Source organism: Aythya fuligula, chromosome 22 (assembly GCF_009819795.1).
Source record: "Aythya fuligula isolate bAytFul2 chromosome 22, bAytFul2.pri, whole genome shotgun sequence".
Taxonomy (NCBI): Eukaryota; Metazoa; Chordata; class Aves; order Anseriformes; family Anatidae; genus Aythya; species Aythya fuligula.
Window position 1 is genome coordinate 2,753,386 of NC_045580.1, and position 20,671 is coordinate 2,774,056.

At 53.2% G+C, this 20,671-nt stretch overlaps 1 protein-coding gene across 2 annotated transcripts in view; it reads right to left on the reverse strand.

Moving 5' to 3' along the window:
• LOC116497817 (opioid-binding protein/cell adhesion molecule homolog) overlaps positions 1-20,671 on the reverse strand; it is a 286,179-nt gene that overhangs the window by 103,510 nt on the left and 161,998 nt on the right. Inside the window, exon 1 of one of the 2 annotated variants that reach the window (XM_032201756.1) lies at positions 7,682-7,686. The exons of the other annotated variant lie outside the window; for it this stretch is intronic. The gene's annotated coding sequence lies outside the window, so the exon portion shown is untranslated. Of the gene's footprint in view, positions 1-7,681; positions 7,687-20,671 lie in introns of those variants that run through there. 2 annotated transcript variants of the gene reach the window in all.

Consider the following 20,671-nt stretch of genomic DNA (forward strand, 5'->3'; position numbering starts at 1 on the left):
CCGTTGGCGCGGCTGGCCGCGAGCATCCCTGCGCGGCAGGCAGGCTGACTGCCCGGGGTTGTCATGGCAGCGGCTCCATCGCTGACCGCCACTTTGGCTCCCGCACCCCCCGAGCAGTGGTGCTGCTGGTGCTGGTGCTGGTGCTGTGCTTGGCAGGGCGAAGGATGCCCTCTCCAAGCCCCGGGATGCTGCACGCCCCCCGCTCCAGCCGGTTCGGCCCCCGCTGCAGCGCAGGGGGGGAGCTGCACCGCTGCGCTGCCGCCTCCCCAAAAAAAAAAAGCACAGCGGGGGCTTCCCTGCGCACCCCAGCGGGTGTCTCTCATCAGGTACCTGTTGATGCTGCGCCCTCCCTGGTGTGTGAGGGGCTGGGGTTGTTTTCTCGCTGTGTGTGTGGCAGAGAGGGGCTGGGAGGATGCCCGCGGGCAGGGGAAGGGGTGTCCTGGTGCCCCACAGCGTGGGGAGGGAGCCCCAGGGCACCCCCTGCCCTGTTCCTGCTCCCTGCCCTGCCCTGACGTTGCAGGAGGCAGCCCGAGGGCTTCACAGCTTGCACCAGGACATCAACAAACTCTTGGGTCACAAAGCCCAAAATCTCCCTTTACCTCCTCAAAAAGCAGGTGGAGGCGCCGAGACCCCGGTGGCCACCTGGACACATCCCTGTGCCCACCAAAAGGGGCTCAACGCCTCGCTGCTGCCTCCCTGCACCGCACTGCACAACAAGGGCTGGACCATGCCGGCTTTGTTGGGTGCCTCGATCCAAAGGGCACCCCCCCAGGCTGCTGGGTGAATTTTGGGAAGGGGATCAAGCCCCTGCAGGGCCTATGGGAGGAGTGTAAGGGCCAGTGGAAGAGCTTTAGCTAATTTGTGGACCCAACCTGGTCCAGAGACCCACGCACGGCTACTAAAACTGATGGAGGAGAGATGTGCAAGGGTTATTTTGTGCTCCCAAGCCTAATTATCAGCATAGCAGGTCCACTGTGTACAGCAATGGGACGCAGAGACCCTAAATAGACCCCTAGCCACAGGCTGGTGCTGCAGAGCCGCACGCTGGCTCCCGGCACCGGCGATGGCTGCAGGCACCAGAGGGATGCTCACTGCAGCCTGGATAAATAGGGCACTCAGGAGCCGAGAGCAGGAGAAGGCACTGAGAAAAGCAGGGCTAAGTTTTCCACCAGAAAGCTCTCCATTCCCCAAAAAGTTGGCTTGACCCTGACCGTGCACCCAGCGCTGGGCATGCTTTGGGGTGGAGGAGGGACACCCCATGTCCTGCCCGCTCTGTTCCCCACGGAGGAGCTGTGCCTGCAGTGGGAAGGAGGCAGCACGAACCTGCTGCGGCTCCCCACCAGCAGCAGAGCCTGACCCCGGTGCTGCCGAGCCTCTTCCAGCAGCGGGATGAGCTCCAGGGGGAGGATGCTGCCGGGGCCAGCAGCTCAGCTGGGCAAAACGGTGTTTACCCCTTGGGATAGGAAGCTGTGGGCGCGGAGTGCGTGCAGCAGGAAGCCTGCCAGAGACGGTGCAGTTCACTAAAGGGGAGATTTAAAGGGGAAAAAGCCTCTCTGCCTCAGCAGAACATCCTCTCCCGGCCCATCACAAACACCTGCGGGTCCCCCTGGTCACCTTCACCTCTGGTGTCAGACAGGAACGTCCTGGCACGTGCGGGAGAAAAGGGCAAAGGGAAGACTTCAAAATGCAGGAGGCTGCAGATCTGAGATCCAAACACGGAGCTGGAAGGCAGGGAAGCAGAGGCAGCTTTGTACCTAGACAGTCTGCAGACCTGAGGTCGTACGGGGTATTCTGCAGGTGGCCTCAGCTCAGGTCCGTGTCTAATAATATCACGCAGCTGAGAGGGACTTGGAGGCTGGCACGAGCCCTGGGGGCATCAGGCATATGGCCGTGGCAGATCCTGCTCCTCACGGTGACGTTAACAAGCCCTGACCTTCTCTCATCATCCCAGAGGCTCAGAAAGAAACCGAGACTGCAAGGACGAGTCCCTCCACCTCCCCGTCGCCAGCTTCCCGGCCGATTGTCAATCTCAGCTTTTATTAGTGGCGCAGTTTGGCCTCCATCTCCCTTGGAGATTTCTCCCTCGTTGCTCTAATCAGGAGCTTGCAAATGTCAAGAGTACAGGCCTAGAAGTAATTAGTCAGGGACTGGAGCCCGGGGGCCATGGAGCCGCTCGGCAGCACTGCTCTGCACCACACCGCGAGCAGCCCGCGGGCTCTGGGACCCACGCGTGGCCACGTTGGACTTCAGTCTCCAGCCTCTGATTATTTCCCCCTGCTGCACACAGCTCAGGGAAGCACAGAGGTGCTGTTTGTGCAGCAGGGAGCGAGTTTGGCTTCCTTGAGATCCAACACGGTGAGAGGTGGGGAGACCCCAGGGCACCAGGACCCTACGCACCTGGCCACCAAGCATCACCACCAGCACTTTTCAGGACACTGCTTCATCCAAATGAGATAAAAAAGCCCCCAAAGCTTATTGCTAACTCCTCTGCAGCAAGACACGGGCACTCACAGCCCATGAAAGCAGGTTGGGACAAGGGAAACATGGACACAGCTGCAGCAGCAAGCGAGCAGTGGGTACAGCGAGCCACCGAGTCCTCACCAAAAACCCCCATCAGGCAGAGAAAACTGCAGATATTCAGGGCAAGGTCACGGGAAATAGCTTCTTTTTTTTCTTCCAAGCTGAGCCTTGGTTCCCTCAGCCATTCTGCCCCGTTGCGATGGAAGGGGTTAAAGCTTCACCCAGGAAAGAAAACGCCAGCAGAGCTGCAGGGGAGAGCAGTCCTCGGAGGACGCGGGCTTGTTTAATCAAAGAGCTAATCCTCGCTCGCAGGGCTTCGCCCCCAGCGCTGGTGGAAGTGGAAGTTCTCCAGATCTCCCTCCGGAGCCCCCAGAGAAGATTTTTTTCTGCTCTCGAGTCCCCTGCTCGCAGACAGCTGCTCAGTGCTTCCTAAAATTGGGGCTGCCTTAACGGAGAGCCTGGCTGGGGCACGAGGAATTTCTCTTCTGGGACAGTGTGGGCACGGCAGCTGGCCAAGGCGCGCATCGAACCTGGAGCCTGGTACCCTGCTACATGCAGATGGCGTCTGGGCTCGGGGCTACGGGGTTTTTAACTAATATCTCTCTGCACTACTGCCCCCCCCTCGCTTCTCTCCCACCCCCTCTTTCTCTCCCTCCTTCTCTCCATCTGTCCCTACCCCCTTCCTTCTCCACCTTTTCTCTTGCACACTTGCAGCTGCTAATTTTTACCCGGCGGATTTGGCAACTCATCCCAACACCTCTTCCCCCACACCCTGCCCTGCTTCTTGCTTTCCCCATTTGCTCGTTTCTTCCCCCAAAAAACGAGTACTCGATACCTCGAGCCCAGGAACAAGAGGACTGGTGTGCGTTTGGGGACACGCAACCGGCACGGCGCGAGCAGCACCGCAACCAGCACCCTGACCTCCACCCCTGAGCACACAGCATCCCTCTGAACCCCACAAGAAGCAGCAAAAAGCACCATCCGAGCCCTTTCTCCCCATGGAAAATGCCCTTCCAGGATGAAAGCCTTCCCAAAGCCACCCAGCAGCTGGCCTGGCCGCTGCCCAGCTGCTCGCACACCAGCAGCTCGCCATGCACAGCGCGTCCACCTCTCCTCCCCTCCCCGTCTGTCACCCTCGGCTCTATCGGGCAGGATTTATTTATTCCACTTAATTTTTCCAGTTGTTTTATCTTGTTTTATCTTCACACTAAATCAGGATTTCTCCGCAAACCGAACTTTTATTTTCCGTGCTGTTACATTTAATGCATTTTATCGCATGAATTTAGCAAAAAAGCGCTGAGGTAATTGTGAAAAAAATGCAGCCTATTCTTCAAATTGATCGCGGGGCTCGAGCTCGCCTCGGCAGAAAATGCAAAGTCGAGCCGAGCTGCTCAGTCATCCCCTCATTCTGCTTGAACCTCGCAGCTGCAGGGATGCAGAGGAGATTTTGGGGGGTCTGGCTGGCTTAGCACACTCCCACCGTGCCATAAAGTGTGTGTAGACAAGCTGGGAGGCAGCAAGGACTAAACCACAGCACCACCAGAGCAAATTTGCTCATATTTTGGTGCAGCCATGGGGCAGACAGACTGACGGAGCTCGCCATCCCTCTGGCACCGTCCCTCTGGCACCGTCCCCGTGCCCTACACGCAAGCACAAATCCTCCCAGCTTCCATAAAACCTTCTGAAAAAGGTTTTATGGAAGCCAAGCCCAGCCTCGGGTCGTGCTTAAGCCACGGCGAGGCAGGTCGGGGCTCAGGAGGACGTGCAAAGCCAGGCTCAACTTCTCCCCAATGGCTGTTGGTTTTAATGGGATTGCTTTACACTTAATGCTCAGCGTGCAGCTGAAATCCCCGGCTGAAGCAGAGACATATGGCACGCTCGAACCACGGGAAAACCTGACAACCGAATTTCTAAAAGGAGGCAGCTCTGACGACACCCACCTTGCAGAGTTAAAAGCAGCCTCCCCATTACACCGAATATTAAAGAAAAAAGAAATCCTGAAAACACTCCGCGCTGCTCAAGCAGACCTCAAAGAGGCTGAGAGATGCCCAGGTAACGCAGAGCCGTGCCGAGCCCATCACAGCATCGCTCACAAAGCTTCAAACTTGAGGGTTTCATTTTCCAGCAGCATTTCTGACAACAGTCCAGGATTTTATTTTATTTTTTTTCCTAAGGAAAGCAAAACGTTAAGATTTTTTCTTTCCGATGCCAAGATTTGTTGTTGCTATTGCTGTTGGTATTTAGCGCGTTTGGGCAAGTTTTCAGCTCCCATGTGGGCTTTTCCTTAAAATCCCACTCTCAAGGGAAGGGGCAGGGGGTGATTACAGATGTGACATTTCCCTTCGTTACCAAAGCATTTCCATATGAAAACACGTGAAAGCTCAGCCCCCTACACTGAGAACGTTGTTTTGAAAAAAAATCACCAAACAGAGCAACAAAAACATTACAATTCCTCAGCAGCTTGTGCAAACGGCATCGTCTCTGCTTTACAGGCAGACCACGGTGTGACTGAACTGGGGTTTGGGCAACTGAACCCTCCTGGGATTCCAGGGGTCTGGACTCCTGGGGTAATTACACTGCACAATGGCTTTGGCTGTTTTACCCCACTGTATTAGGGCATTGCAAACCTACCCCACAGCACTGCAACCCCACCCCATGGCACTAAAATCCATCCCATAGCACTACAAACCCACCCCATTATGATATTACAAACCCACCCCATAGCACTACAAATCCACCCTATTACCCTGCCCAGCCCCTGCTGGCAGCACCTGAGGGAGCTGCAGGTCCTCGGGGCTCCACGAGCCCCTTCCCAAATCCCACCCCACGCACGGCCCCAGGAGAGCCGGAGGAAACCCTTTTGGGACCACTGTCCCCAGCAGACTCCACGCCACCGCCAGCAGGGTGGGATGACCAGGCATGGAAAAATCCAACTGGGGACAAAAGGAAGGATTTGGAGCAAGTGGAAAGAAGAATTAGATAAGAGAAAAAAAAACATGGAGAAAGAAAAAAAAGCTCTGGTGCCACCCCCCAGGCTGTTGCTTTTCCATTCCGGGGCTGCTCGGGGGAAGCTGAGCGTGAGGCAGGTACCTGTGTGCGCACTGCCCCTGCCGTGCCGTGGCCCGGTGTCCTATTTAGAGCAAGCAGAGCAGAAAGTAGGTTATGCACAGCAGAGGCTGAGGAGCTCCTGCAAGCAGGGCAGAGGCACCGCCAGCTCCCGTCTGCTCCAGCACAGGGCTGCAGCGTGGTCTGGTGGCCCCAGAGCCGAAAAGGTGGAGAGAGAAGGGAGGCAGCACCCGGGAGGAGGTTGGGCATGGGGTGGACGTCTCCAGCTGAGGACACCCCAGGGGACCAGGAGCACAAATGGGTCTGAAAGCTGCAAGGTGCAGGAGTTCAAATGAGATGTGCGGGTGGGAGTGAGCTCTGAGAGCAAAGCCACGCTGGGTTGAACACGGTTTCTCCATCACTTCAGCCGTGCCCCTGGACCTCCTGGTGCCTACAATCTGCAACAAGGTGTTGGGGCACAAAGACACTCCCAAATTAGTCCAGAAGTAGGAGAAACACAGGAGAAGAGGATCTTGGCCAGAAATGGCTCGGCACTGCTCAGCATGGGCACGCAATGTGAATTCGAGTCTGCCTGTTAGAGACTAGAAATGAAAAACGGGAGCTGGGATTTATTTCTGAGCCCACCAGGGGCTCGCTCAGGTGCCCACATCAGCCCAGTGGAGCAAAAACGCTGCGTGCACCTCCTGGGAGCATTTCAAGGCTCATTTTATGGATGCTCACAAAGCGCTTTGTGAGCTCTTAACCGAATGAATGGAAGAACAAATAAATAGATAGCGCGGCGCCCTGTTCATCTTATTTCTAAATATGATGCCATCGCATAGCCTCCAGGCTTATTTACAAAATACAGAGACGTCTAAATGATCAGAGCACAGTTGTGCCACCTACGCTGGATGCTGTAAGAGGGAAACACCAGGCTCTCGGCTGCCCTGGGAGACTCAGAAACGCTGCCCCCAGCACACGTTTGGAAGGCCAAAGAAAGGAAAATCAGCTCTGTCCTCTCTCCTCGGCACACTCTGCCCTTTTTTCCTACCCAGGTGCCATGAGAGCCACCCATCCCAGTGCTGGCTGGGCAGTCACAACCGACTGCTGTGCTCAGGGTAGGAGGACCAGGCACCCCCTGCCCTGGGCTGAGCACCAAGCACATCCCCAGGCCACGCAGGCACCTCTGTGTGCACACCCTGGAGCCCTGCACACCCCGCTTCGCCAGCCCAGAGCAAACCTCAGGCTGCCGAGGCATCGACAGAGCAGCCGAGACAGCAAGATCTAAAGATAAAGAGGGAGGGAGGGAGGGGAAAATATAACTGACTAATTATAGGGAAAGGGATGGGAGCTTGAAAACCTGATTTTTCCCTGCAAGCAACAGCTTCTGCCCTGCGGCAGGAGAGCAGAGGCACCGAGCTTCGTGCTCCCACCCTGCACCATCCTCTCCTCTTGGGCAGGATCATCCCAAATGTCCCCATGGAGCAACACAGCCCCATAAAACAGGGGGAAGTGCATCCGTTCCCCATCCCTGCACAGCACTGAGATGCTGCTGGGCACAGCCGGGGGTTGTGTTATGCTGGTAAAGGTCTCAGCACCTCTCCTCAGCCTGCCTCAACCACCCAAGCCTCGTGGGCTGCAAGTCCCCAGAGAAATAAAAATTCTCCACATTTCCAGGCTCTTCTCTCTGCAGCCAGTGCAGAAGATGCTTTTTCCCCTTTGAAATTCTTCTAAGGGCTGAAGCACTGGGGAAAAGGGGAAAAAAAAAACAGGTGAGGGAAGGATCTCAGCTCCTGCAAGGTCTGGAGAAGTTCCTGGGGAGTTTGGTTTGAGCAGCGAGTGCCAGGACCTGCGCCGCGCGTGCCGCTGCTGATTTATTCCCAGTGGCACTGGGCACGCTGAGATAAATATGCAAGCTGCAAAGCCGAGGTGTGACTGCGAGCGTCTCCATCTTCCCGGGTCAGCTTTAATTCATCTTTTAGAGTCAGCCTGGCCTGAGCCGCTCGCTCCAGACTCCAACCCAATTCTCTTCAAAGCCCAGGTCTGCCTGGAATCTGGGATTTAAATCTAGGTTTGCAGCGAAGAAAACTAAGCATGCTTTATGAGCAGGAGTAACCTTGGGGGAGGGTTTGACTGCAGTTTCAAAGGCTGAGCAAGGTTTTTGTACACAGCACCGGCTCCGTTCTGCTCGCTGTCAGCAATCCCTGCTATCTCCGCGCTGCTGACAACCCGACAATCTCCGATGCCGCAGCAAGGAAACAACCCGCAGGCTGCAAAGCCTGTTAGCCCGTTTGGCACGGAGGATAACGAGGCACGAAAAGACAGAGGCAGCCAAAAACGTTTGGGGAAACGAAAGGCTCGCCCAAGAGCATCCTGAAAGCCCAGTGCCCATCCAAGGGCTCCGCTCCTGCAGCATCCCTGCCTCCGAGCATCATCCTCATGCCTCGGAGCACCCGGAGCTGGCACCATGAGGTTGGGTCACCCACAAACACCCCAGGCTCGAGGCTGGAAGGTGCAGGACACCCCGATCTCTTCATCCCCAGGTCTGGGTGTCAGATGAGGTGATGAGCCACGAGCCCCATTACTCACCCGCCCTGCCTCCCGTGCGCTGTTATTAGAGCTGGCATTTGTCACGTTAAGCAGCTCTTGTAGCAGAAAGCAGAGCCGCCAAGGAAAATACGAGCGTTGCAGATGGGTGGCATTTGCCTCCTAACTGCTTTATTTTTATTTATTTGTGGTTTTCGCTCTCATCTCCTTCACCCTTTCGGGGTGTCCCTGTGATTGCTGCACGCCGCTGTCCTGATGAGCAGCCTCTTGCTAACTTCTCCTGGGCCAGGAGCGCTCTCCTGTTCGTTGTTGTTCCTCTGTCGCTACAAATTGGCACTTCTAAAGAGATTTCCAGGCCGAGCATTAACCCCCTCTGGAGCCCAGCCACATAAACACAGGCGTTATTTGTCAAACGAGAGGGAGGCAGTCAAGCTGCGGGGAAATTTAAGTGACTTGTCTGAAACGGCGCGGAGGAACAAGCACGGAGGAGTCGAGACAGGCATCCCTAAATGCCACCCGACCTGCTTCCCTCCTCCCAACCCGAGGCAGAAGCCCTGCAAGCCTCAGCCTGCCCCATAAATCAGGAGACACGGGCTCCCCTTCCGAGCTGGAAATAGGACCCAGGAGCCCTGACATCGCACGGCCATATTTAAGCACAAAACAAGGTTTTCCTCTAGTTGCAGATTCCAGCCCAAACTCCTTTTAGAAAAAGGTTTGCGGAGGTTTTATTTATTGTCAACTTCTGGATGATAAAATGAGGCCACGGCGAGTCCTATTTATTTCCCCCTAGCAGGAATCGGAGGGGCTGAGATGGGAAACAAATGAAGGGCTCCAGCACTGACCCTGGGCTCGTGCTGGTTTGCAGACCGCTGGGTGATTATTTTATAATAGCTGATAGCATCTGTGATTTAATGCAGCTGTTAGAAATTAGCAAGGACTCCATCGAAAGCGTCCCAGTCACTCATGATAACAGGCTAATAAATCATTCCCCCAGTGCTCCCTGGCATTTATGGTTCTATTTTAGAGATGCAAAGCATAGATCCGGCTGCTCTCCCGGATTTATTTTTATTTATACTTTTAATAACGCAATTAAATAAATAAATTTAGGATGTTGTGACTCTGTTGCCAAAAACAGCACCGATGCGAACTTCCCCTGCATGACTTCCCTTCGTTATTTTCTCCCCACCAGCCAATTAAAGGGAAAACAAATGGCTGCGAGGCTCCTCAAAGATATTGTTCCCGGTGCGTGGGGTGAAAACCTCACTCCCCTGGAATCCAGGGGAGGCAGGAGGGGAGCAGGAAGAGCGAGGAGAGCTCTAGATGCCACATTTCATTTCATCCTGTTGCCCCATCTTCCACTAGCCACCGAGCCCAGCTTTGGTATTTTCTCCCAGGGCACTGATTTGGGGCATTCACTGAGCTCCTGCAGCTGGGGTCAGCAGCAGCACCCCCTAAATCTACCTCTGGTTGTGCCCTGGGCACTTAAAAACCTCCTCAGCATAGGATGGCTGATGCCAGGGCAGAAGGAGGACAGCCCCACCAGGCTGGCCATCCTGGCACATCATTCTCCAAAAAACCACATCACTTTGGTGTCTGCCCTGCCCTGTCCGTGCCCCTCCGAATAAACCCAATGCAATTCCATCTGCTGCCCGGGGTGATGTTCCCGGTGCAGGCATCCTGCTCCCGAGCACCACTCTGGGTCCCGGAGGACTCCCCAAACCTCCCAAGCGATGCACCGAGGAGCAGCGCATCCCTCGCCCTGTCTACCACCGACCCCGACAAGCCCGGGAGCCTGCCTCTGCCTTGACACACTCATTTCTGCACCTACACACGTGCCTGCTCTCCCGAGGCACGCAAGCCTCCAAAACATCTCGCTGATGGACTCGCCGGAGCTCTCGGCTCCTGTCTGAGCTGAGCCCGGAGGCAGGAGGGCTGTGAGCAGGGGGGGGGATGCACCCATCCCTTCGAGGGGTCCCCACGCATCTCCCCTGCTTTTTTTTGGGCTGATTTCCTCCCAAGATGAGTTCATTTTGGATAACGCTTTTGAGCTTCTGTAAGGTTCCTGCTCTTTTTTTTTTTAAAAATAATTCTTTAAAATGAACCTTCTCTGATCTTTCCCATGGCCAGTTTGCTTTCTCACAGGGAGCCCGGTGAGCTCAGACACCCCCGGCTGCATTTCAAGGTCAGCTCATCTCGGGGGGCTCAGCACCGGGAGATCCCCCACGTCCTGGTCCAGGTGGGAGGCGAGCCCCCAGTGCCTCCCCTTGGCACTGCCGACCTCGCTCTGCTCCACTGCGACCCACCGAGATAAATACTGGGAGTAAAGAACTGCTGCTCCCCCGTCATCCCGGAGTATTTCTGGTTAATAAGGAGAAGGAGGCGATTCATTTCTCAGCCGTGCACTCAGCTCTGCTACCAGCGAGTTCAGAGCAAGCCAACACCCGAAAGGATCTGCACAGACTTCACTGGGGCTGCATCAGATCCTTGTCGGGTCCATTTAAAATGCTCTAAGCATTTCCATCATATCCTCTCTTTTAAGTGGAGTTACAGTCAGAAAAATTACTCTGCATACACAGCCCCAGAGGTTTCATATTTCTTCTCCTGTGATGACAGTTCCCAACCAGATCTGCTTAATTTACAAGTTGGGAGATAGGGCTGCTCCCCCCCCTCCCCTTACCCCTTAAAACTGCCAGCCCTGCAAATTCCCTGGAATCAAAATATTCGCCTGTCCTCCCAGCTCTGCCACCTCAGCACAGGATATACGGCGCTGGGCACGGCTCCTGGGACACGAGAGGACAGGAGAGGGAAACCCGGCTGGCTCCTGACCCCGGAGCTGCAGCGCTCGGGGACGAAGCCCCAGAGGTGGGTGCAGTGCCAGCACCCCGGGGACAAGGCGCTGAAGTCTTTGGGGATCACGTGAAAAACTTGAGTGGAAAGCCACCACGTCTGGCTGTGGGTTTTATAATTAGAGAAACACGCTCTTTTTTTTTTCTGCAATTACCATTTAATATAATGGAATCTATCATTAAAGCCAGGGGTTCAGCTGCTCTGATCCTTTCCCATTTAAATAAAGACAGGGGGAGGCTCTGGGAATCGGCAGCACGCACAGGACAAGGGGAACGCAGGTAGTGCCAGCTCAGGACAGGGGCTCTGAGCACCTTTTCTTTCCTCCCCAAGTAAATTTTTTGGGTGCACGCATCTCCCATGGATGGAGAAGTCACAAGTCCAAACCTCACCTCTCCTGCAGCCTCCGCTGAGCTTAGCCCAGTTCCTGGCCTGATACCAAACGTCTCCATATGTCCCTCCCAACCAGCAAGGAAGTGCTTTGATGTCTGCAAAACCCCATCAACACCATCCTAAAAGAGCCAAGTCTAGCCAGGTATTCCCATGGGCACAGCTGGACCTAATCCTGCACCCAGGATCCAAGGCAAAAGTCCCAATTATTGGGGTTAGGGTTAGGTTAAGGTTAGGATTAAGGTTAGGGTTGGGGTTAGGGTTAGTCCCAGTCCCGAGTACCAGTTATTCCCTTCCCCACCTCAAATTCTCTTCTCAGCACACAGAAGTGGAAAAGTCCTGATCTCAAAAGAAAGCTGAGGGCTGTGGTAAGCACTTTCAGCAATATTTTAATAATAAAAATTCTAATTAAATTTCTACACGTTTAAATACATTTGTCATGTATTTTCATTAATAACACAGTGCTGTCTTTAATGTGATAATCTTCTCGCCCTCTGCAAATAACAGCCCCAAACTCTCCGGCATACCCAGCACAGAGGGATGAACCAATTTTCCCTGGGCTGTGCTGCGGATCGGTGGCAGGGACCCACAGATCTCTGCCGTGGTCAGGAGGGGAGGGGATTAGGAGAGCAGACCCCGAAGCAAACCTTAGAGCAAGCCTCTAACAAGCTGGGATAATGCGAGTATTTTTCTTGCAGTTATTGCTCGGATAACGAGAGGCAGAGCAAGCGAAGAAGCAAGAGAGCAACAAGGATCAGAGGCCGTTCTCCAAAAACATCCAAACCTATTTTTCAAGACTGTCAGCATGCTAAAGACAAGCCACCAAGCTTGCTGGTGCTTTGAAGAAGAGCTCATAGGATCACAGAATATCCCGTGTTGGAAGGGACCCACAAGGATCATCGAGTCCAGCTCCTGGCACCCACAGCTCTGCCCAAAAATTCAAACCGTATGACTGAGAGCATGGTCCAAAGGCTTCTTAAACTCCAGCAGGCTCGGAGCTGCTGAGCTCCAGCTCTTCCTGCTAATGTAGAAGGCGAGATATGACCTGTGATGGGTCTCCATCACTTCTGTGACACCTTTCGAGAGGAAAAACTCCGGCTCTGACGACGAATTGCAGCCCCCCACTGATGGCTGCATGCAGCAGGCTCACGTCGAGTAGCTGGCAAGGGCTCTTTTGCAGCTTTGTATTTATTTTATTAATATTATTATTATTATTTTTAACCGTGGAATCATTTTATTAATATTAATAAACCCACAGAAAGTGCTAATTTCCTCCATCATTCCCCTAATTACCTCTATTGAATTGTGAGGATCATCTGCATGAATAATGACTCCCCGTGCCTTTGCTTCGCTGCTCCGCCTCTGCTCGGCGAAGCCACCAACAAGGGCCGGATCCTGCACAGGGAGGAGGGAAGGGGCTTTTGAACCCCCCAGCTGCCTGCTGCATCCGTAATGGGGACTAATGGACTCCTCTGCAGCCTTAAAAGCCCGGCGGGGATCAGCGGGTTCACCCTGCACAAATAAAAGGGATGGGACAGGTCTGCTAAGGGCACGCGACTGCTCTAATGCTGATTTGTGACGGACGGAGCCTCTCTCTGCAGCATCCAGACCTCCTGGCCGCCCCAATGGCAGCTTGGCTTTGACCAAAGCCAGAATCAAACCCTGGATTTTGGTCCCATGAGCAGGAACCAGCAGCATCCCCCCGGACATGTCCCTTGGTCACACTGGGGCCATGGGGCCAAAGATTGAGCAGAGGACCTTATACCAGTGACAGCTGCTCCAGAAGCAGGAGGAAAGACCAAAATCGGAGCAATCCTTCCATTTACTTTTATTAATCCCAAGACATTCTTCTTTCCCAAGTCGTCCATATGGTTCTGAGACCACACCTGGCAGTGACAGCCGCACAGCACCCTCTGGCTTGCTGGGGAGCCTTTGAAAGATGTGTGATGTCCTTGGGCAGGATCCATCCCCCATAGCTACCTCCAAGCTTGTAGGACCAGAGGTCTGCCAGCACATGGCAGGCTGGCACCAAGTCCCCGCGATGGCCCCACAATGTTCTGGCCCCATTTGGGCCCCTTCTCCTCCTGGTAAATCCCCAAGCAGAGACAGGACGGGCACCCTCTGCCACCAGAAAATGTGATGCATGCAGGGGATCCCATAACCACCCTCGTTTTTATCATGGAAAAGCAGCTCCAACCAGCTGCTGGCTCAAACGGGGGAAAAAAAAAAAAACACGGGAAAACCATTTCCAATTCCCCCACCCCATATCACCTGCTGGGAGCATACTCTGCACGCACAGCACCCTTCAGCCACTGCCCCTAAAAGCAGAAAACCACATCCCTCACTGGTGGGAGCCAGGGCCCTTCAGCAAGGCTCCCACTTCACAGGAGAGCCTGCCTAGATCATATTTGTATTCATTTTCATGAACTTCCCATAAAAGTCACTAATAGAACACAATCTGCTAATTAAGTTTCACTCAGGAAGGCATTTTCACCTTAGATTAGCAGTGTCCTTGCACATTTTTTGCCACTAATGTACTAATAACATCTTATTTATCTTATAAATGAATTCCCTTAGACTTATCATTAAATTTGAGATATTAACGCGCGCAAATGAACCCGATGTGAAAGGAGGGTGAATAACTCCAAAGGGATGGAAACCACGAGTCCCATTTCCCTTCCTTTTTTACTGCTAGGGAAAAAGGCAGCGGGCTGGGAGCTCAGGGGAGCAATGCCCTACCTTTTATTGCTGCAGAGGTGCAAGGAAGGGCGAGGAGCCCTCTCCAGCACCCCAAATTCACTCCCCTTTCTCCAGCATGCACAGCTTCAGCACCCCAAATCTTTGCAGGGAGGTCTGCATCGAGTTGTTCCATATCACAGAGCACCGAGATGCATCTCACCCCATCTCTGCTCATCCCAGGGGTGGGCACAGACATATAACCACACCAAAATCTGGTATATTGGCCACAGAGAATTGGTGTATATATATATAAAATATATATTGGGTATATAGAGCCACACCAAAAGCCAGCCCCCATGGCCCCAAGGACTCGCACCCGTCCCCGAGCTGCCCCATCTGTGCCTGCAGAGAGGCTGGCGAGAGGCTGGCTGCTGCACCTGCTTCCGAAAATGTGGCCTGGGTTTAAAATATTTGTCCGAGGGAGGGAGGAGGTGGGGGAGAGGCGTTCTTGCTCATGAATCTTGGCAGGATGCAGCTGCTGTCTGTGCTTCCCTGCAACTGGCTGGAAGATGGATCACGGAGGGGAGGCCAAGCTGCAAAATTTAAATCCAGATCTGCTTTGGCTCTCTGCTGTAAATCCCCCCACTGCTAGAGCCGTGTTTTCTGCTCAGACATCCCCAAACCTTCCTTGTCCCCAGCCCCATGGGGACAGACACATCACCAATGCGCTGAGCATCGCGTGGGGGCCGCTGCCACCTCCAAGCACCTGAGGACACACTGAGCTGGGCATGAAGGAAGGAGATTTGCAGTCTGCTCAGCCTTTTTGTCCCTCTTAGTGTAATTATTTAGGTTGCCTGGATCCAGTCCTGCCCCGGCTGAGCGAAACAAGAGCAGTGACAATTTTCCTTGTACCAGCCCTGAGGTGCTTCCCTGCCAACTTTGCAGAAGGAACCACCACCAGCCCCTGCTATTCCTGTGCTGCTCGTCCCGGAGCCACGGCTCTTTTCCCACTTGTAATTGGACGAGGCAACATTGACATCCAGTGGCCGATCAGATTAATCGCAGTGGAGATGGAGGATTTCCTCCTGGGGATGGAGCACGCCTTGGCCAAGTGACCGGCCAAGCCTCCAGCACCCCTCCTGCACACCTCCCCGCCAGGGATACGGCCACAAGCTCAGGGAAAACGCCTTTTAGGGCTGCTTTCTTCCCATATTCTCCCTGCTGGAAGATAAAACGGCCCCACTGGCATAAATCAGCATCTCCACTCCAATTGGGGATGTGTTAACTTAGGCCAGTTGGCTCCCTGATTTTACATCTGAGCCTTGTGGGAGGCACAAATGCTCAGGAGGGCACGAGGCAGCACGCACAATCTGCCAGCGAGCTCCATGGTTTTATTTTACCCCTAGACTTGGGATTTTGTGCCCTTATAAACGCAATGGGATCCGGGCATGGCTCCTTCTCCATCAGCCCTATCCTGTATGCAGTGGTTGTGTGGGATACCCGCAGGAGGACAGTCCCCAGGACACTTTTTCATGCTGGATTTTTCCACCCACACCCGGTGTGAAGCCCCACACCCATCAGGACACAGCAGCACACAGCCTCTGCCCTTCACCTCCTCCCACCTCTCTCTGGGTTTTCCCTTATGGGAAACCTGGGTTGGCTGGAAAACGATCCCTGAACGCCCCTCTGCTGGGATATGGGGTGAAATATGTATGGGTAACTTATTTTCCTTCCCAAAATATTACTGAGACACAATCCATAACTGGACAACCATGAAATTTAGGGGGATTTCTGCTTTCCCTGCTTGCAGACAACAGAACTGAGGCTCCAGGAGGACACAGAGGATGGGGAAGGCTATCAATCCATGCTGCCAAACCCCGTATTCAGGCCGTGTTGCCGGCTGTAGCCTTTTATGAACGATTTGCATGCCTACAGGGGCAGTCAGATGCTGTTCCCTCCCCAGGCAGCTGTAAAAAAAAAGCGGCTCCCCCTCCTCAAATCTGCTTTAAAGGTTCTCCGGTTTCTGCGGGGGTTTCATTTTTATTTTAAAAAATACTAAGGCAGATTACATGCTATGCAATTAAATATTGATTGGGAATTCTCCCCAAGTATGCTTCCCCTCCATCTCTCTGCCTCCGCAGGGAGATGTCAAGTTCTGTTTCCTAAGCTGTCCCCATCCAGTGATTACGTTCATTAGGACACCAGCCTTGTGGTTAAAAGTACTTTCTTTGCTGCTGTACGTTTAATTAGACAACTCTTTCCTAGAAATTATTTATAGCCAGGCTTGGGAGCTATTGTTAGTCCGAATGTAAATAAGATTCAAAAGGGAAATCCCAGGGCACCCCTGTGGCTGGTGAGCCGCTCACTTCAATCCATTAGCACTGGTCCCAGCGCCCCTGCTTAGCGCAGGCTTCCAGGGGCTTTATGGCTGCAACTTGTGCTATTTAATGAAATAACACAGCGAGCCAGCCACAGGTTTCCAGCGCAACTTCTGGTGCACGAGAAGTGTCTTCCCTCCTGTCCGTGAAGGAGCTGGGAAAGCCCCTGGACTGAACCTCCTGAGTTCGTCTGGGACGGAGCTTGGTGGGAAAAATATTGGCTTTAATTAGAGCAATATATATCGCTGCAAACCCATCTGAGAACACCTGTGCAGGGTTAGGGGGGAATTTAAACAGCCTGGGGTTGGAAATGCTCCTAGGACGGGCACTGAGCCCAGCTCCGCAGCTCCTGGAGGAAAAGCAGGCACAGGAGGCTCACCTGAGCCCTTTGGCAAGCAGCAGGGTCAAACAACCAAACATCTCCAGTTTCTACCCAAAGAAAGCACTGACAGGTTCCTCCCTGTCCATGCACATCCACAGTTTGCCTGTTGCAAACGTGTTGAGTCGGGATGCTCACCCCTCATGCCAGGCCAGCACTTGGAAACCAACCAATGCATCATTCTTGGGGTCAGTCTTATTTTTTCCCACCTTCAGCTGTCCCCCTGGCTTTTGGGCAACTCTCTGCAGGCAGCTGTGGCTTTCTGCCCACAGCTCTCCTGATAAAGCTGCTCCACGCAGGGGGCAGCAGCAAGGCCACGTGCAGGAAAAAGGGTAAATCTCCAAAATAATCAACAGCAGAGGGATGAAACCTGGAGAGCAAACCCCTCAGCTGGGAAGGGGGCTTGGTCTGTGCCAAAACCTGACTGCAGAAGACAACGGAGCAGGGTCTGCTGCGCTTCTGCGGTGGTTTCTCAGCCTGTAAGTCCTGGGAGTTGAAGGTCACGGCCCCACCCGCGTTATACAGGGAAAAAATAAATGTAAAACAAAAAATGGCAAAAGCTCTGCTACCAGCTTAGATGGCACAAGGGGCCACGAGTGTCCCTTCTCCACCAGTGCCAGTGCCAGCCAGCTGCTCGTCAATGCCACCGAGCCCAGGCAGGAGCCATCCCTGTTCCGGAGGGTAGCGCCGTGGGGAGGTCTATTATTTTAAACATATAATTGATTCTAATTCATCACTTATCGCACGGTGACAGATTTTTATATAGTTTATTATCTCAGGCACAGCACGGGGGCCCGGGGGGGCTGGCTCCTATTGTTTGGCATTTCCTGCTCCTGCCTCATCTCTAGCTGCTCCCGTTATCTGTCTGATTAAGTTAGGGATTCTGGTATCTCCGGGTCCCCAGGTAACCGTCAGCGCTCACAGCCTCCCCTCGCAGGATTAGAGCAGCCTGCCTGCACCTCTCCTCCTTGACCCGTCTGTCAGACAACGTCTCTGCACTCGGCTGATGATTTGGGGATGTGAGGACTGTGATGGGTGCCCTGCGCCCAGGCCCTCAGCAGCAGCACCACAATTTGGGAAGTCCCCAAGGAGCTGGGTGCTGCAGCACCCTGCCCCTTGCAGGATGCAAAGCCAAACCCTGCCACCTCCTTTCTTCCCCTCCCCAAAGCGGGTGGGGATTTGGAAAAGCACCAAAAGCACCCAAAAGTGCCTGGTTGAGCACTGGGATGTGCAAATCACACAGCCCAGAGAGCTCCACCACACCTCCCGAGCATCTCCCCTTGCAGTACACAAATTCTCCAAATTGCCACGGGTCGATGTGGAGCATTCCCACCTCCCAAGGTGCCTCCAACTTCTCCATGACTTTGGTTTTGTTCCGTTTCAGAATGCAAAAACACAAATGCGCACGCACGCTTGCTTCTGATGAGCTCAACAACTCCAAAAATGCCAGAAACACGAAATTTCTTCTGACACTCTAAAGAGTCACTTTGCAATTTCAGTATTTCGTTTCAGCATTTTAGATTATTTGGAATTATTTCTACAACATTTCACGATGCTAAATGCAACGCTGAACATCACAAGGAGCAGCTAGAAGGATGTCATTATGTGACATAACACAATGATTGAAACATTTTACAATTTGATCCTATTTTAAAATCATTAAGGGCTGCTGCTGCTTAGCTCTGATTGAAACATCTTTTCTTTTTTTTTTTTTTTTTTCCTAGATCAAAGCGTGTCTTGTTCTAAATGTAAGGAAACAGTTTGACATTGTTCAAAAAATGGCGTCAAAACCATTTTTACAACACAAACAGCAGCGGCTTTCATCTCGATGTCAAACTGCTTCATTACAACAACAAACAAAAGGCACTTTTATCTGAGAAGTAGGATGCTTTGGTTGACTTTAAGTAGCAGCTGCCCTTCATTATTTTAAAAACAAAAGAAAACAAAGCAAGGATTAACCTGCTTCACTGGTGATGTGTCATACAAATGTATGGATAATAAAAAAAATCTCAGAACAGTGAAAATACAACCAAAACAGTGGAATTCTTTGCAATTTTTCTACCAAGGAGACCGGTGCAAGGGCAGTCCATGCCACTATGCTGGTATCGATGCCTGCATGCAACGAGCCTTTTAAGAGCCAGGCCAACAGGCAATTGCAGACCAGATCTGGGAAAATAAAAAGAAAAAGCAAACAGCCTTGACCCGAACAGCTTGCTGCGGGGTGAACACACCCCAGGGAGGCTCAGGAAGGGCTTTTTTGCCTGTGGGGAAAGAAAAACCTGCTTCTGGCTTGGTCTTAATGCCCCGGCTGTGCAGTCCCCTATGAGGGGTGCTGTGTACAGCCAGGAACGAGCAGCATCACCAGAGAGGTGCTGAGCCTTTCCAGCACCAGGAAGGGACACTGCATGCACACGAGGGACCACCACGTGTTTTTTCATGCTGCACCTAGTGCCAAGGGAGCTGAAATGATTGACCCATCAAGGGGTATGGAGTAAATGAATGACAGCACTAACTACCTGGGGGACTTCAAAGTGACATAGTGCAAACGCACGTGCCTGTCCGTACACACAGAGAGTGGATGCTGGGAGCTGCCTGAGTTGCATTGGTTGATGCTGATCCAGGTGACAACCAGAGGGACCCAGAGAGGAGCATCCCAAAGCAGAATGAGTTCACGGAGTTGCCTGATCAACCGCAGCACCAGCAGCTGAGGGGGATCACTGCTCCTCTCCACCCCTTGCACTCCCACCTGCAGCAGCAGTGCCCTGCACGGCACTCGCCTTCCCCCAAGCCCCGATTCCACACCAAATCCTTGCAAACCAAACCCTTCATGCTCCTGAGTGCCCAAGAGCCCCTTGAGGTGCCATTAGCAGCTCCCCAGGCACTGAATCCTCCTGGGTTTGCCATGGGGCCAGGCCCCCCATTGCAGGCAGATCCCTGGTTTCCCCCCCAGCTCTCGCCTTTGCTGCTGACATTTTGCTCAGTGCCTGATGAGCTTCCTCCCCCACTTCCCCTAGGAATGACACCGCTGTTATCTCCGCTGCATCTAAAGCACACACAGACTCAGTTTAGGGACAGTTAATTTCCAATTCTTTCCAGATGGGTTGGAATAATATCCCCAGGTGGTAAATACATTATTAAGAAGGCAGTTTGGTGTGAAATTGGCTATTAAAATATAGATAAAGTTTAATATATTGAGCTCCTTGTCAGAAAAATCACTTTAGAGGGAGCTTATTATTTGTTTGATATTAAAAGAGTCACAGCTCCGCTCCAAGTGACAAATGGGGAGGGGGAGGAAATGCCACCAGTAATGAACAAAAGCTTTTTAACATTTAAATTTAGGTTTCCACTCAGCACCCCGTGCTGTTCTGGGTATGCCCGCACAGGGGATCTGTCTGTGCTCCTCAAAAGCCGGCAGCTGAGGCCGGCCCATGCCCACCGAAACGCATCCCCTCGTGCCCCTGAGGGATGCTGAGCTGCAGGGGATGCTCCCCCTGCCCCTCCAGGCTCCCTTTTGGGGGAAGTTCAAAGCAAGCAGCCTCCTTTCCTTGCTCCGTCTCACCCTCCGGGGTGTTTAGGAGGAGATATCAAAAAGAAATAATTTGGAGGAAAAAAAAAAAAACCCTTCCCAACATCCCCAGCAGCCTGGCACATCACGAGGGTTAGCACGGGATGCTTGTGGTGCTGCGGCTCCGCAAACCTCCCCTCTCCACGAGCATCCCATCCCCACACCTCAAAAAGCAAAAAGATTTTAGGACGAGCCCCAGAGTTTTGGGATTGGCATGTACAGAGCACTGGAGTCCCAGCTTGGGTTGGATTTACACGGAATAATTAAGCAAAACATCTCCGGTCCAACACTGCACTAACCAGACACGAGAGCCAAGCTGCCTCT